General features: G+C 42.7%; 1 protein-coding gene across 1 annotated transcript in view; it reads right to left on the bottom strand.

The window, feature by feature from the left end:
- Fgd4 (FYVE, RhoGEF and PH domain containing 4) overlaps positions 1-18,591 on the bottom strand; it is a 177,407-nt gene that overhangs the window by 141,326 nt on the left and 17,490 nt on the right. The gene's annotated exons all lie outside the window — the stretch shown is intronic.

Genomic DNA, 18,591 nt, shown 5'->3' with positions numbered 1-18,591 from the left:
CTGAGTTCAAGCTCCAGGACTGGCAAAAAAAAAATTCTTATGGTTCATGTATGTAATCCTAACATCTCAGAAGGCTGAGTTCTGAGAATCACAGTTCATTCCAGGCAGGAAAGTCCATGAGATTCTTATCTCCAATCAAAGAGCAAAAAGCCAATGGTTGAGCTATGGCTCAAATGAGCCTTGAGCACAAAAGCTTAGAGACAGGGGGAGGGAAATGGGTACCAAGACATGTGAAAGGGTATCAATGTATGTGAATTAATGCACCTTCTATCTGGCAAATATCATGTAACCCTTTTACTAATTACAATAAAAAAATTAAAAAAAAAAACAAAAGCTTAGAGACAATACCCTGAGTTCAAGCCCCAGAACCAACTCTCACATACACAGGCACAAGGTTTCTTAACACAGCAAATGTACTGAGAATGCACACACACACACACACACACACACACACACACACACACAATCAATCAATCAATCAATCAATCAACAACAGCTGGCTCCCAATCTTATTATCAAAAAAAAAAAAAAACATTTTTTTTTGGAGATAGCTAAGGGAAAAGTCAAACATTAAGCCAAATAGAACACATTGTCTCCTACATTAATCTAATAAAGGAATGACAACAAATAAGTCATATTTCATTATAAGATAATGATCAGCTTTGCTCATACATAGATGCTTTACTCAATGAGGTTAATATTGCTGAATCAATTAAAAGCACTTATTCAAAATGAAAAAAAAAGCAGGAAACTCAGAGATGAATCAAACTCTTTTATACAAGGAAGTCAAGAATAATACCGTCTTCCTCCACTCTGTTGTGGGGCTGCCTGGGACTCTGGTGAAAGGCCCGGCCTGAGGTAGTTGTGCACTGCAATACACTGGGAAGCTTACCTCCCCAGAGAGCAAGGCCTCTGGCACAAAGACCCACTCTAAGTAGGTCAAAGCTCCCATCAGTATTTAAATCACCAAGACCTTCAAAACAGACTTTACAAGTCTGTCACTTCACCCAGAAAGGAATTAAAAAATAAAAGCATCACAAGACACATTGTAAAACCAACAACACTGTGATACAAAAGCAACTGTTGAAGAGAATTGGGGGGCAGGGGGAGGCCTGTGGCTGAGGGGAGAATGCCTGCTCAGCAAGGGCAAGGATCTGGGTTTAATATCCAGCACCAAATGAATTTTTAAAATGAGGACAAACACTAAACACTGGTACTTCACACCTGTATTCCTAGCAACTCAGGAGGCTGAGAGCTGAGGTCCAGATTAGAAGGCAAGTCCTGGCAGAAAAGTCTGTCAGATTCCAATGAAGCAGCAAAAGGCCAGAAGTAGAGATGTGGCTCAACTGGTAGTTTGCCATTCTTAGGCAAAAAAAAAAAAAAAAAAAATCTAAGGGTCAATGCCTAGGGCTCATGCGAGTATATGTGTGTACATATACACACACAGGAAGGAAGGAAGGAAGGAAGGAAGGAAGGAAGGAAGGAAGGAAGGAAGGGAGGGAGGGAGGGAGGGAGGGAGGGAGGGAGGGAGGGAGGGATGATGGACGGACTGACTTTCTGAGATTCTCAATTGGAATACAGAGAATTTAAGATAGTCACCAACAAAACAATCTAAAGCATGCTTTATGATCCTTGTAAATTAAATTTTTAAAAAGTGAAACAGGACAACTAGAGACAGAAAAAAATAGAAATCGGAATTTCTTTAAAGCAATCACTAAGCATGAATAAATCCGGGGCTGCGCCCAATCACACTGACAATAAAATACTTTAAAGTATTAATAACTAATTGGGCACTGATGGCTCATGCCTGTAAACCCCAGCTACTTGGGGAAGCTGAGCTCTGAGAATTATAGTTCAAAGCCAGCCATGAGACTCTTATCTCCAATTAACAACCAAAAAGCTGGAAGTAGACCTGTGGCTCAAACAAAGCTCAGGGATAGTGCCTAGGCCCTGAGTTTAAGCCCTAGGACTGGTGGGGGGGAATGCATGTATATATTCACATTCTAGTGATAAATAAAGGGCAAAATGAAAGACTAATTACAATCAGATAAGGGACATCTTGTAAAGAATGCTGGAAAATTCATGCATTATGGGTCATACCTCAGAATGCTGATTCACAGTTAGCTCCAAGACCAGAGTCTCTAACCAACAGAAATGCCATACTGGAAATGTGGATCACATGGCAGAGGACCAGCCGTGAGTGAAAACACTAATCCCTGAGTTCAAGCATCAGACTGTGTAAGAGAGACTGGAGGAAGAGAGGTAAAATAGTACAGAGAAAGCTATAGCAGTACACACATAAACTTCTCATTTTTAGTAGACTCCAAGATACACAGAGTTCATTTGCACAGCTTATGGCTGCCTGTACTCTACATGGCCAGAAAGGGAATTAACATTGGCAGGTGTCTTGCCTTTTTCTGCACACAGGTGTGTGTGTGTGTGTGTGTGTGTACTAGGACTTGAACTTGGACCTTATACTCTCATAAATGGCTTTTGCAAATTAAATGAAGATAGGAGTCTCATGGACTTTTCTACTTAGTCTGACTTCAAACTATGATCTTCAGATCTCAGTTTCCTGAGTAGCAAGGATCACAGGCATGAACCACCAGTAATACCAAGTTGATGTCCTGTCTTTTTGCTCTATGGCTATACAGAAAGCAAAGGCCTTAAATTTCCCTAGACACCAGTGCCTGTGCTCATGTCTGTAATCCTAGCTACTCAAAGAGGCTGAGATCAAAGGATTATAGTTCAAAGATGACAATCTTAGCATATTTGGCATTCCCCTTCCTCCCTCCCTCAACCCCCACAGCTTGTTTGCCTGCTTTCTGTTTTGTTTTCGAAACAAGATCTAACCACATCGCTCAGCCTAGCCTCAAATCCATGATGCTCCTGGCCCAGCCTCTTCATTCTTCAGATTATAGACTATACCACCAAGCCCAGCTCCACATCATTATTAACCCAAAAACAAATGCTATGATTTGGGCCAAGAGTCCCCTGCTCCCCAAGGCCCAAGTGCTAGATAAATGCCTCTGACCTGTGGTGGGCCTTCCAGTCATAGGAGGGTGCACTGTTGCAGAGGACATGGGAATGCAGGCCTGTCTCCCCCACTCCTTCCTAGCCTCAAGGTGAACAGCTTGTTCCCTCTCTGGCTCAGCCCATGATGTACACTTAGAACAGCCACAAAAGCAATGGTACCAAATGACCACAAATGAAAACCTCTGAAACCACAAGTCAAAAGAAACCACTTTTTTTTTTTTTTTGTCAGTTGTGGGACTTAAACTGAGCCTGAGCATTGTCCCTGAGCTCCTCAATTCAATGATACCACCCTACCCCTTGAGCCACAGAGCCACTTCCATTTTTCTGGTGGTTAATTGGAGATAAGAGTCTCACGGACTTTAGTGCCTGGGCTGGCTTTGAACTTCAATCCTCAGATCTCAGCCTCCTAAGTAGCTAGGGTTACAGGCGTGAGCACTGCACTATTCCTCTCTTTAAGATGATTTATCTCTTAATTCCTGACAGTAATGGAAAGCTGACTAATACAACAAAAAGGAAGAGGATTTGAAATTTATTCTTCTTTAAATTTTATTTTGGCATACCCAAAAGCATCGAGGGTTCTTTTTGTTTGTTTGTTTTTGTTTTTTTACCAGTCCTAGGGCTTGGACTCAGGGCCTGAGCACTGTCCTTGGGCTTTCTCAAGGCTAGCACTCTACCACTTGAGCTACAGCACCACTTCTGGCTTTTTCTGTGTATGCGGTACACCGAGGAATCAAACCCAGTTCTTTGGGCATGCTAGGCAAGCACTCTACCACTAGGCCACACTCTCAGCCTAAGGGTTATTTTTTTTTTTGAAGGAAGAGTTAGTTATTGCAATTGAATGGCTTTTTACAGAATCCAGATAAAAGGCTGTACTTAACCTCAGGAAAGAGAAACTGGACAAGTGCCAGAAGCCAAGGGCCTCTCTACAGGTGCTACCATGGACCATTCTGTGTGGGCTGCTAAGGTTCTTCTGTGATCCTCTTCCTAAGGGCAGACACATAGGCCCCAATTTCACATATTAATTGACTGCCAGTCCAAATTCCACTTCCATGGAGAGAGATCCTGGTTGATCCCGTTAATGCTGGCTAAAGCAGAATACGATTAATATAGCCAAGCAACCATGGCTTATGCCTGTAATGTTAAGCTACTCAGGACGCTGAGATCTGAGGATTACAGTTCAAAGCCAATCCAGGCATAGAAGTCCATGAGAGTCTTATCTCCAATTAACCACCAGAAAGCTGGAAGTGGTGCTGTAGCTCAAAGTGGTAGAGTGCTAGCCTTGAGCCGAAGAGATAAGGGATAGGGCCCAGGCCCAGAGTTCAAGCCCCACAACTGACAAAAATAATTAATTAAATGTAATTAATCTATTTTAATGTCCCATTCAATGACTTTAACATCCACCTGAGTTGGTATCAAGTGTTTGATCTCCTTATGTAGGTTGTGTTTTCCCATTTCCTAGTGCATGAGCCACAAATTACAAATTTGACTTTGTGGGGCAGGGAGAGGACTGGTGGCTCACAGTTGTAATCCTATTTATTCAGGAGGCTGAGATGACTCTCAGCCCACACAAGATTATCTTCAATTAACCAGGAAACAAAAAGCAAAAAGTAGAAGTATGGGTCAAGTTGTAAAGCACTGTGCTTAAGCGCAAAAGATAAGCAAGAGCTCAAGACCCTGAGTTCAAGTCCCCAAACCAGCATGCACACACATGTGCACACATATAAATATGAACGCACACATGTACACTCAAGAATTTCTTCAAATCTCTGGGATCTTATTCTTTGTTATCTCTCCTTTGATATTCTTGATTTTGTTTTGTTTTGTTTGCCCGTCCCAGGGCCTGAACTCAGGCCATGGGCACTGTTCTTCAAGATTTTACTCAATGCTAGTGACCTACCACAGAAGCCAAGCCTCCACTTCTGCCTTTTTGCTGCTTAATGGGAGATAAGAGCCTGGGCTGGTAAGAGTCTGCCTTGTCTGGTTTCAAACCACAATCCTCAGATCACAGTCTCCTGAGTAGCTACAATTAGGTGTGAGCCACTAGCATCTGGCTTTCCTTTGATATTCTGACCTGCAGATTCTAGCCACATGGTCCCCCCTATCTGCTCCACAGAGTCCACTGTGCCCCTGCAGGCTCCCTGAGTCTGCGCTTGGGGCTATGGCCTAGAACATCATGAAACAGTCCTCTAGGGAAATCTCAGGCTCAATGCACTTTCTGAACAAAGGGTCCTTTCTTGTTATTGCTGTCTTGTTTACTGTTCTTTTCTTGTTATTGTTTTTGGTTTCAGAAGGCAAGATAAATGCAATTATTCCACCTTAGATAGAAGTCCAAACCCATCCATTTTAAAGAAAAGGCTGGCCCACAGAGTGCTAACAACACTGAGTGGCAAATGACCCCAAAATTAGTCTATAATAAATATTCAGAGCACATAGATCATCATGGCCATATCTGATAAGCATTGGCTTAATGAGACAAAAGTGGCTAAGAGGGGCTGGGAGTTTGGCCTAGTGGTCGAGTGCTTACCTAGCATGCTCAAAGACCTGGGTTTGATTCCTCAGTACCACATACGTATAAAAAGCCAGATGAGGTGCTTTGGCTCAAGTGGTAGAGCCCTAGCCTTGAGAAAGCCTAAGGACAGTGCTCAGGCCCTGAGTTAAAGTCCTGGGACTAGTTTTTGTTTTGTTTTTTAAGTGTCAATGAAGAGTTTTATACTATGTTCTGGGTTGTGTAAACAAGGGGAACTTGGGTAATATTCCAAGCAGGAGGATCAAGTCATGTCTTGGACTTGCTAAATTCCCACTGTGAGCTATGTACTGTGGATGATATAGACTTAAGTTGTCTAAGACAAGCTGCTTCTTTGCAAAGGCTTTTATGGTCTTATGCAGAACGAAACAATCCTGGCTGGAGATGGGTTTTCACCAAGTTAAAAGTTACAAAGCTGTTTGTATGAATTCAGCTGATATTATAAACACAGCAATATTGTCCCTCTTTCTTGTTAATTGAAAAGAGGCTATGTGGAAAAGCTAACAAGCATCAGCCCAACTAAACCTGTAAGGACCCAAAAAATGCTGCTGAAGTGAAGACATTCCCAGCACTGTCTACGAGAGTGAGCAAAGCATGAATAGTGGGAGGAAGGTCACAGGCAGATCTACACATGCTAGGAATCCTCACAGAACAGGGAAGGCTAAGGGCCAGGCCACTGACTTTTAAGTCTTATATGCTAACTAGATATTCCAGATTTGTCATTTACCAATTATGTAACCTAGGACAAACTTACGCTACATCCTTATGCTTCTGTTTCTGTACACAAAATATATGTGGAGAAAACAAAATAATAGTTCATAGATAGTAGAGGATGGAGGAGTAAAGAGGATTATTAATTTCAGGGTTGTGGAAAACATAAAACCAGGACTAACATAAGTAAATAAAAAGCTGGGAACCATCAGCTCACACCTGTAATCCCAGCTACTAAGTAGGCTGAGATCTGGAGTATCAAAGTTTGAAGCCAACTGGGGCAGAAATGTCTGAACAACTCCATTTCTCCTCTTCCCCCCTCCCCCAAAAATGGCAAAAGCCAGTCTGGAGCCATCATTCAAGTAAGTGGTAAGCATCAGATATAAGCAAGCTAAGCAAACACAGCCTTTCAAACACTGATAATGGCCACATTTTTTTTTTTGGCCAGTCCTGGGGCTTAAACTCAGGGCCTGGGCACTGTCCTTGGGCTTTTAGAGCTCTACCATCCTTAGAGCTCTACTACTTGAGCCACAGCATCACTTCTGGCTTTTTCTGTGTATGTGGTACCAAGGAATCAAACTCGGGGCTTTGGGCATACTAGGCAAGCACTCTACTACTAGGCCAAACTCTTGGACAATTTTATTTTTTTGAGTGAGTAAATGAAAGCTTGATTGATGAACTGAGGAAAGACTCTTGTTCAGACATGGAAAAAAATACCCACAATCTTGATTTATAAATATTTTCTTATTAATACTTCAGATTGACTAATCAACAATTGCTTTATTTTACTATTCACTACAAATTTCCACATTACTATTTTTAAGTGCCTGATATTTTCTCTCTTTGCAAATTGAAATAGGTTACAATGTGCAAAAAGGAACAACTTCAAATCATTCATTTGCTAACAAGGTAAAAGGAACCCTATATATTTTTGGTTTACTTACTAAAGAAAGTACATGATTCTCTAAATGTTTAGCCTCATTTTCTTTTATTTTTTTTCTCTCTGTTTCTGGCCAGACACTGGACTTGAACTCTGGGCCTGGGCGCTGTCCCTGTGCTCTTCAGCTCAAGGCTAGTACTCTACCATGTGAGCCACTACCACTTCTGGTTTTCTGCTGGCTAACTGGAGATGAGAACCTCACAGACCGGCTTTGAACCTCGATCTTCAGATCTCAGCCTCTTGAGTAGCTAGGATTATAGGCATGAGCACTGTCACCCTGCTAGCCTCTCACTTTCTAGTTAAGATTTATCAGTTTGAATCCTAACTAGCTTCAGTTACTACTTTGTCCTCCTAGCTGACATATACTAGCCTACTCACTGCAAATGCCCCATCAATTCCATCAAAATGAAACACATCAAACTCAGACAACACTGCTATCAGCACTCAAACAATTAGTTACCAAGGTATTAAAATAAAAATCCCAGCTGTGGGGCCAGGAACATGGCCTAATACTAGAGTGCTTGCCTAGCATGCATGAAGCCCTAGGTTCCATTCCTTGGTACCATATACACAGAAAAGGCCAAAAGCGATGCTGTGGCTCAAGGATAGAGTGCTAGCCTTAAGAAAGCTCAAGGACAGTGCCCAAGCCCTGAGTTCAAGCCCCAGGACTGGCAAAAGAAAAAAATAATCCCAGCTGTAAACAGGTTGAGTCTCCTCATCTCACTATGTACACATGGGGTAATTAGAAACTACCACAGGGAAAAAAAATATCATCTAGAAGGTAAGAACACAGGAGTGGGGGGAAGATACTATGGACTTAAAACATCAATGAGAAGGGAAATACAGCTGGTAACTTACTCCTATAATCCCAGCTAGGAGGCTAAGATCTGAAGACAAAGGTTCACAGCCAACCCAGGCAATAAAGTACGTAATATTCTTATTTCCAATTATCCAGCAAAAAGGCCACAAGTAGGGCTGTGGCTCAAGCCAACTGACAGTTTAATGCCCTGGGTTCAAGCCCAAGTGCCAGTAAAGAAAATATAAAAAGCCTCTTTATTTGAATGTTAGCACTACAAAGAAAGAATAAAGACAAAAATGAGCTTAAATGCTATTTGAAGTATTTACGCCATGAAGTCTCTTTTGATAGCCCAAAAGTAAAAATCATACAGCACCCAGGCTCTGAGTTCAAGCTCAGGACCAGGACCAGGACCAGACCCTCACCCCCACCCAATTCATTGAGGCAACTAACAAATTCTGGGTGCTGAAGGGCACCAGTTTACTTTACTCACTGTTGGTTATAGGTGTTAGAGAAAGTTTTCTTTCCAGAAACTAACCCCAACAATTTCATAAAATAAGGGGAGAAAAGGAGTGACAAGTACCTAAGCAACACTGAAATGACCTCAAGGAAAATCTCCTATTTACCATAATGCTACAGACAAGGTGCATGAAAAACTGCTTCGTATATCAATTATGTTAGTTCTTTGATGTTGAAAATTTATAACTAAGTCCTGCTGCATTAAAACTATTCTATTTTGTTTTAAATCTTTGTAACTTAAAATATTAGAACATGGTTGGCACAGGTTGGTCACACCTGTAACTCAGCTATTTAGGAGCCTGAAGATCAGAGGATCTCAGTTCAAAGCCAGACACAACAAATCAGAAACATTATTTTCTCCAATTAACCAACAAAAAGTAGAGAATGAAGGTGTGGCTCAAGTGATACACAGCAAAGCACACACACGCACACGCACGCGCACACACACACACAGACACACACACAGACAAAAGTTAATGCAAAAGAAAAGAAGATTAGGCTATGTATTAATATAGTGAAAATGACCAAAGCTGGAGGTGGTAAGTAAATGTAGTAATATTCTTTTCTACTCTGTCAACATCTGAAACTCTTGAAACAAAAAAAGTTAAATATTTTTAATTTTTTATTAAAGAATTTATTAACATTGATTTTTACATCATATTCCAAATGCCATGTTTAACAAACAAGTATTCAAGAAGGGAATCTCTATATACAATCATTGGCACTTAGATTTTAGAACATAATTAAAATCAAGATGAGGGTTTGTATGTTATAGATACATAGTAATCTATGTAATAAAACATTATGTGTCTAGCTGGTTGCAGATGGCTTATGCCTATAACCCTAACTATTCAGGAGACTGAGATCTGAGGATCAAGCTTCAATCCAGTCCAGACAGGAAAATCCATGAAACTCTTATTTCCAATTAACTACCAAAAAGCCAGACGTAGAGCTGTGGCTCAAGTGGTAGACTGCCAGCCTTGAGTGGAAAAGCTCAGGGACAGTAACAGGCCATGTTCAAGCCCCACAAACAACAACAACAAAGTCAACCCAAGAGTAACAAGCCTCAAGCCAGGTGCAGTGGCTCACGCCTGTAATCCTAACGACTCAGGAGGCTGGGATCTGAGGATCAAGGTTCAAAGCCAGCCCGGGCACAAAACGACATGAGACTTGTATCTCCAATTAATCTCTAGAAAATGGGAAGTGGGGCTTGGCTCAAGTGTAAGGCAGTAACCTTGAGCTGAAGAGTTCAGGGACAGCGCCCAGGCTGAGTTCAAACCCCATGCCCTCCCCCAAAAAAGAGTAACAACCCCCATACCAGTGTACACACACACACACACACACACACACACACACACACAAATACACATTGGCTCTAGGACATGGTTTACCACAAGGTGTCAGTTCAATTGGGGCTATTAAGTCATATGATTTGAGGAGCAAGGAGAGTGAAATTTAAACAAGAAAAATGCTCACATGACACCACTCACCTGCCAAATGTTTGCTGATGCTCTGCGAGGAGGGCAGGCGTTGTAACCCACTTAGCCAGCCCCAATACTATGCGACATGACTGTCCTTCAGAACAACACACCTACAGTCCTAGTGAGCGCATTCCTCCCTTAGTATCCTTCTGGTCTCAGTAACGTTTCCTCCCAAGACAAATGAATGTGCCCTGCCCCGCAAATGGCTGTAACTCGGATCTCCATCTGAGAGTGAGGATGACATGGAACGGTGTTAAGTGTGCGCCTGCACTTCAAAGTGCATGCCAGTTATTAAGAACCACACGACATGCAGAGATGCCAATAAACCCCTCTCCAGAAAACTGCCCCCAAAGGGCTAAAAACTAACAGTGACAAAGGAAGGCTTTCCAGAAGAGTTATATCAGCTGGAAAGACCACACAATAATGTCAAGAAGAAAGAGCTGTAAGGTCAAGCTGGCACACTTCTGAATGAGTCAGAACTTTAGGGCCTAGTACCAACTAAATACACACATTGACAGAGCTTCCTCCTATTTTCCAATCAACTGCTCTGTTTATGGAGAGGCTAGGAGGAATAAAGTCAGGAAGGTAGGAAACCCTGCTCGCATTTTCTTGAGAGGATTAGCATGATCCTAAAGTAGTAATTTCCCCTCCATGCACTTTGTTGAAAGAAAACAAGAGACTTTTCTAAAAAGGAATACAAAAATAGTATCTACTGCCAAGTGCTGGTGGCTCATACCTGTAATCCTAGCTATTCAGGAGAGTGAGATCTAAAGACCAAGATTCAACGCAGCCAAGGCAGAAAACCCCACAAGATTCCAATTAACCACCAAGAAGCTGGAAGTGGAGGTATGATTCAAGTGAGAGCCAGCCTTGAGTGGAAAGTCAAGTGAGAGCGCAAAGCCCAATTCAAACCCCAGTACGGACACCAAAAAATTTTAAAAAGCACCTACTACATTAGCAGTGATACGTTTGATGTAATTTTTAAGCAAGAGAGTCACAAATGTATGGAATAATCTAGTTTATACTGTGTACTCTGATGTGATTAGAGACTGAATGCAAATGCAATCCATAAAAGTGAGGGCTACAGTGGGGTTTTTAAGCTAGCATTAACCTCTTTACATTTGATGTCAAAATACATACCTTATACATAACTAACAGATCACAGGCTAGGAGCGTGGCAAGCCAGAGTGCTTGCCTAGCATGAATGAAGCCCTGGATTTGATTCCTCCATACCACATACACACAAAAAGCTGGAATTGGTATTGTGTCTCATGGGGTAAAGTGCTAGCTTTGAGGAAAGCCCAAAGACAGTGCTCAAGCTCTGAGTTCAAGCCACAGGATTGGAAGAAAAAAAAAAAAAACACCATATGTGATACTTCTATAACATACCACAAAGTGCAATAATAATGTGCATGATTAGCTTTGATAAGTGAATGACAACATCACCTGGCAAATATACTTACCATTATTGCAGATAAAGACAAAACAGACAGAAAGAAACCTTAATTAGATGGAATTACTAGCCAAAGAATACAAGTAAAGATTACAGAACCAGCACAGCAATCCATAATTATAATTCTAGCACTCTGGAGGCTGACAGAGGAAGATGTCAAATTCAAAGTCAGACTGGGATAAATAAATACCAAGTCTTGGTCAAAGAAAGAAAAAGACAGAGACAGAGAGAAAGAGAAGGATTAGGCAGGAAGGGAGGGAGGGTGGGGAGAAGGAAGGAGAGAGAAAAATAATTTTAAAGTACAGACAAGACTTTAATTACCCCTTCACAAACCTTTATTCAAAGTCTAGAAGTAAATTTAGCCCTTTTGGATTTGCCAGACTTAGGAAGAAACCAAGGGCGCCAGTGTCTCATGCCTGTAATTCTAGCTACTCAGGAAGCTAAGATCCTAAGAATCCCCAGTTCAAAGCCAGCCCAGATAGGAAACTCTATGAGACTTATCTCCAATTAACCACCAAAGAGCAAGAAATGTAGCTGTGGCTCAAATGCTAGAACACTAGCCTTCAGAAGAAAAACAAAACAAAACAAAAAAACCTCAAAGGCATCACTCAGACCCTGAGTTCAAGCCCCAGGCCTGGAACCATTAAGAAAAAAGAAGCAGCATAGAAACATATAAAGTGCAAGCTGGATTAGGAAGATGTTCACATGGGGTGACCCCACAGAGGCTCAGTGTCTAAGTGGAACATGCCCCGTTGCCTGGAAGAAGTTCAGGAAGCCATGAAATATGTTACATATCACAGAATTGCAAATAGACACATTTATGAGGGATAGGAGGTGGTCATGAATCCCTGGGAATGTAGGCAGGTGCACATGTGCATACATGTATGTATTCACTAGAACTGTCCACTGAGAAAGCTCAGAATCAACACCCAATAGTCTCTGTATGCTCAGCTGTTCCAGATCCTGCTTCTTCTTTTTTCTCCCCACCTCTTACTTTGTGCTTGCTAGCTTGACTTCCTACCACTTAAGCCACTCGTCTAGTCCAGTTTTTCACTGGCTACTTTTGTGTGTGTGTGTGCACATGAGTGTACACTAGTACTTAAACTCAGGGTCCAGGTGCTGTCAATCACTTGAGCCACAGGTTCATTTTTGCCTTTTTTGGGGGGGGTGGGGGTGGCGGGGGTTAACTGGAGTTAAGAGTCTCACAGCCTTTCCTGCCCAGGCTGTTTTCAAACCTCAGTCTTCAAATTGCAGTCTCCTGAGTAGCTAGGATTACAGGTGTGAGCCACTGTCGCGCAGCTGAGATAGAATCTTGTAAGATGGGCTCTTGCTTCCTACACAAGTGTATGCCTATGCCACAATCTGCCTAGTTTTAGGGCTCATAGTAGTCACTAATATGGGACCCCTCTGTGGAGATAAAGTCTTACGATTTTTCTATCCAGGTTGGCCCAGAACCTTGATCCTCCTGATCTCACAGTTTGGGATGACATGTGTGCAGCACTATGCCCAACTATTAGTTGAGAAGTGGTCTCGAGAGCTTTTCGGCCCTGCCTGAGCCCAAATCCTCCAGTTCTCAGCTTCCCAAGTGGCCAGGATTACAGGCGTGAACCACCAAGTGCCTGACTCGGATCCTGGCTGTGGCCTACGGTTCTTGGAGGACTGGCTGGTTTCATTATAGAGATCAGTGGGTTAGAACACAGGAACTTGGAACCTCTTCTGTGTACCAGGAATGCTCAAACAATGGTGGGAACTTGTCTAGAGAAACTAGAAACCAGCCTATAAGGGGAGAAACAGTTTATAATTTATTTTAAAATGAAAGGACTCATAGATGCAGATAAATTTAAAGAATAAGGAGAAATAAATTGCGGTTTTTTGTGCATGTGTGTGCATGCACACATACGACTTCAGGGTTTGGGGGCTGTTCCTTAGCTTTTCACTTAAGGCTGGTGCTCTACCACTTGAGCCATAGGGGCAGTTCCAGCTTTTTTTTGGGGGGGGGTGCTTAGAAATCAGAGTCTCAGAGTTTTTCCTGCCTGAGCTGGTTTTAAAGTTCAATCCTCAGATCAAAGTCTCCAGAGTAAATAGATGGCCTGAGCCACCAGCACCCAGCTAATATGTTTTCTTATAATCAATATGTATTTCTGGTTCCAATAATGGAGCTTGAACTTGGGGTCCTGCATTGTCCCTTAGATTTTTCATTCAAGGCTGATGTTGTTTTTTGTTTTGGTTTTTTTTTGGGGGGGGGGGGCAAGCCCAGGGCTTGAACTCGGGGCCTGCGCTCTGTCTTTGGGTTTCTTTTGCTCAAGGTTAGCGCCATGAGCCACAGCACCACTTCTGGTTCTTTCTGTTTATGTGGTACTAAAGACTAGAAACCAGGGTTTCATGCATGCTAGGCAAGCACTCTACCACTGAGCCATATTGCCAGGCCCTCAAAGCTGAACCTGCACCGCAAACCTCTACTTCCAGTTTTTGCTGGTTAATTGGAGACAAGACTCTGATGGACTTTTTTGCCCTAGCTGGCTTTAAAACGAGGTCCTCAGCCTCCTAAATTGCTAGGATTACAGTGTGAGCCACCAGTGCCTGGCAGGTATTTTTTTTTAATGTTTACATTTTCTACATTTTTTTTTCTAGTTCCAGAGATTGCACTCAGGGCCTGAGCACTGTCCTTAGACTTTCTTAAGGCTAGAGCTCTACTACTTGAGCCACAGCACCACTTCTGGCTTTTTCTTCATACAAGGAATCAAAGCCAGGTCTTTGTGTATGCTAGGCAAGCACTCTATTCACTAGGTCAAACTCCTGGCCCCAATGTTTAAATTTTTATAACAGATATTCTTAATTCTGCTTCTTATTACATGCCTGGTGTAACTGCTTAAATAATGAACTTGAAGTTTTCCACCTCAGTTTCTCTTAGCCTACAAATGGAAACAATCCATAATGGTATTAAATTCTATCCAGATATAATGTTTGATATATTTACTGGATATATCTCAAGATCTTACTGCCTTGGCTGCCCAGAAAGTTTTATTAAACATAAATATATCCATTAGAGAAGCGGGGAGTTTGGCCTAGTGGTAGAGCGCTTGCCTAGCATGCACAAAGACCTGGGCTCAATTCCTCAGTACCAGAAGTGGAGCTGTGACTCAAGTGGCAGAGCTCTAGCACTATATATATTTCCATTAGAAAGTATGTTCCTTGTCTCTGGAACATAGGACTGCCTATTTTCCCTTTGCACAATCCTCTTCTATAATTCAGATTAGAAGTGAGTGACAGATTGACCCCATTAGACTGGAGAGTGGGCAGGGCTCTAGCCTCCCACAGTCCTTTCTCCTCCCAGCTGAACACAGGTTCATATTCCAAGACCACACCCTAAGATCACGTGACTCCTTCCCCCACCCCATCCCCAGGCTTTCTACAGAGTGTCATCCATTATGCCTGTCACACAGCCTTGCCTGCTTCTATCCACTGCCCTCAAGGTGATGGGCCGACTTGACCCCAAGGGCCTATGTGTTATCTGAGCCACCAAACGCCCTGCTGAGGCCAGGGCTTTTAAGCCTTCTTCAGAGGAAGCCAGTGAGGGCACCAGAGGACCTGGGGACAGGTGGGGCTAACATCTGTTGAGCAGTCCCTGTCACATACCAATGGCCTTTCCCCTCAGGATAAGTTTGGATCTGAGCCTCTATCAAAACAAAAACAAACAGTAATGATCACAGCCTCTGCCTCTAACACCAACAGGGAGCAAGCAAACAGGCTTGACTTCTATTTGCATCTAGCCCACAAATCTTGGAGCTTATGTGCAGTTAGTTGTTGAGAGTCCCACACCTAGAATTGAATTCAAAGCCATTTCCTACCAAGTGTGTTAGCCAGATAGTACTGTATCTATTTGACAGGCAGGAAAATGAGTCTGTCACTTTAGGGAAGCAAAGTGCCGCAGCACTAAGCAAGCTGATGGGAAACCCAGGGGAACTGCTAAGCTCTTTGTAGCACTCATAAATTTGAGCACAGAAGCTGGGCACCAGTGACTCAGGCCTGTAATCCTAACTACTCAGGAGGCTGAGATCTGAGGATTGAGGTTCAAAGCCAGCCCAACACAAAAGACTGAGAGACTATGATCCCCAATTAACCACCAGAAAACTGGAAGTGGCACTTTGACTCAAAGTGTAGAGCACTAGCCTTGAACTGAAGAACTTGGGACAGTGTTCAGGCCCAGAGTTCAAGTACCACAAACAAACAAAAAAAAAAACACACTTTTTTTTTGAGAGCAGAAATAAAAAGAGCCTGGCTAGGCAACCGGGGCAAAGGTGACCTCTCACATTCTCAACATGGCCTTGAGCAGTCCTGTGGGTGACACTCTTCCTTCTCTATTTCAGGCAAACAGTCTCTTTAATACACCACAATAATGTCAATATCACAATGGCGTCAACTCAAGCATGAATCTAATTTTGAAAAGGAAAACAAATTTTACTTCTGAGCAAGGAAAAGAATAACTTCAATATGCCTCTATGTGAGTCATCCAAATACACCCCAAGAAATCCATCAATGTGGAATATAAAAATGGGCCAGCCACTGGTGCTCATGCCTATAATCCTAGCTTCTCCACAAGCTGAGATCTAAAGATCACTGTTCAAAGCCAGCCCAGACAGAAAAGTCTGTGAGGCTCTAACCTCTGAGCTATCCAAAAAGCCAGACGTGGGGTTGTGGTTCAAGTGGTAGGATGCAAGCCTTGTGCAAATGAAGCTCAGAGACAATAGCCAGGCCCTGAGTTCAAGCCCCATCCCACCCCCATATATATAACTGGGCCCAGTGTGGTGGCTTATGCCTGTAATCTTAGCTACTCAGGAGACTAAGATCTAAGAAATGAAGGATGAAGCTAACATGGAAAGAAAATCCACCAGACTCCAACTTGTTCTGGTGGGGGGGGGAGGAAGAGGGGAAGATGAAAGTGGGAGCATAGTTTGAGTGGTAGAACACAAGCCTCCCTAGTACTGGCACATACACATACAAAGTGTGTGTTTCTAAAATATGAAAGAAAGTCTAGTGAGATACTGTAAATTTTAAGGGATGAAAGAAGACCTTTCCCGAGTCGACCTTCATCCTCAAGTAAGGTGTGTGTAGGTTGTTTTTTTGTTTTTGTCTTTTCAGGCATGGGACATCCTGGGCGAAAAGGATTTTTCGTACTGTGTTTTGGTTTTGGCTTAAACGCAAGCAGGTGCTCTAGTTCAGAAGGTTTTTAAAGGTTAACAATCACAACAGTCAGGTTAGACCAGGGAATTTATTTAAAAGCTGCTTTTTCATAGTTTCAAATTATCTTATTCTCCCCCACCCCCAACCAGCCTCATCTTTATTATTTTTAAGTATCTGTATCAAGGTGTTTCAAGTCAACACATCCATTGTGAGCACAAAGAATCTTGATCAGTGTTGTCCCTTCCATCATCTCCCCCATCTATCCCAACTCCATTCATGAGCCTGTGCTCTTGCTCAGCTTATTTACTCACAGCTGGCGCTCTACTACTTGAGCCATGTTGGTCATGGGTCTTGAACTCTGAGCCTGGGTTCTATCCCTGAGCTCTAAAGCACAAGGCTAACTAGCACTCTACTACTTGAGCCACAGTGTGAGCCACTGAACCCCGGCTTTTTTTTTGTCATTTGAAATAGAACCTCCAGGACTTTTCTGTCCAAGATAGCTTTGAACACTGATCCTCAGATCTCAGCCTCCTAAATACCTAGGGATTCTCCTGTTCTCTCTTAACCTATGAAGAGTCCAGCTACAAGCCACCCACACACATTTTTTGTTGTTTTTGTTTTTTGTATTTGTTTTTTGTTTTGTTTTTGTGCCAGTTCTAAGGCTTGAACTCAGAGTCTGGGCTCTGTCCCTGAGCTGCTTTAGTTCAAGGCCAGCACTCTATCATTTGAGCCACAACTCTCAGCCTCCTGAGCAGCTAGGATTGCAGACATAAGCCACCAGTGCCCAGATTAAGCCTCTTTGCTTTCAGCATTATCCAGCACCAGGTGTTTTGTTACAGCAATCACAAAGTGAAATGTAGCCGGGGCTAATTGATGAAAAGGCAATAAAAGTCTTCCCAGTGCCATTTTTGGCACTCACAGAAACAACAAATTCTATTAACCTATTAATTTATGTCTTTGCCCATACAAAAAGCCATTGTCGCGACTAGGAGCAAGGTACAGTGCTAGCCTAGCATGCACAAAGAGCTGGGTTTGATTCCTTGGTACCACATACATAGAAAATGCTGAAAGTAGTGCTGTGGCTCATGTGGTAGAGTACTACCCTTGAGAAAAGCCCAAGGACAGTGTGCAAGTCCTGAGTTCAAGCCCAGGACTGGCAAAAATAAATAAATAAATAAAAGCCATTGTCCGCAATATAATCCCCAATTTACAACCTAATCATTCAAAAAAAAAAAAAAAAGCCCCAGAATTTGAGAGCAGAAAAAGAACCTAGCTAAGCAATCAGAGCAAAGGCTTCCCTTCCATACCATGGAGAGTCTATATCCCTCACCAAGACCTTGAGCAATCACATGTGCAGTCTCCTGGACATCCCCTTCTAGCCTACTGTCTCTGGAAGACTTGCATGTGAACAAGCTGATTGGACCCCAGAGGTGTGAGAGGATCCAATCAGAGGGAAGAAATAGAAAACTCCTACAGGCTCTGTGGAACCTGATTGGGTCTGGGGACTACTTTGGTCCAAAGATTTTGAGAGTCATGTAGCTCTTTCCTAGAGATGTCTTCTTAACCCCTGCACAGTGCCTCCCGGTGGCACTCCTCCCTGGGACCCTCTCTTCAAACAGGAGCTCTGCTCATCTTGTCCAATAAATCACTGCTGCTGCTTTACTTTTCTTCCTGTGTGAACTCATACTTGGGGATTATAAAGACAAATCTCCCAATACCAGGTGTTGTAGGGTTTGGGTTTTGTTTGTTTCTGTGTCTTAATTTGATGTGTGTGTGTGTGTGTGTGTGTTCTGGTACCTGGGCTTGAATACAGGGACTGGGCACTGTCCCTTAGCTAATTTGCTCAAGGTTAATGCTCTATCACTTGACCCATACCTCCATTTACAACTTTTTGGTGATTATCTGGACTTTCTTGCTTGGGCTATCTTGGAACCATGATCCTCAGATCTC

Source organism: Megascapheus bottae, chromosome 2 (genome assembly GCF_031878675.1).
Source record: "Megascapheus bottae isolate mThoBot1 chromosome 2, mThoBot2.hap1, whole genome shotgun sequence".
Classification (NCBI taxonomy): Eukaryota; Metazoa; Chordata; class Mammalia; order Rodentia; family Geomyidae; genus Megascapheus; species Megascapheus bottae.
This window is presented reverse-complemented; position numbering and strand designations above follow the sequence as displayed.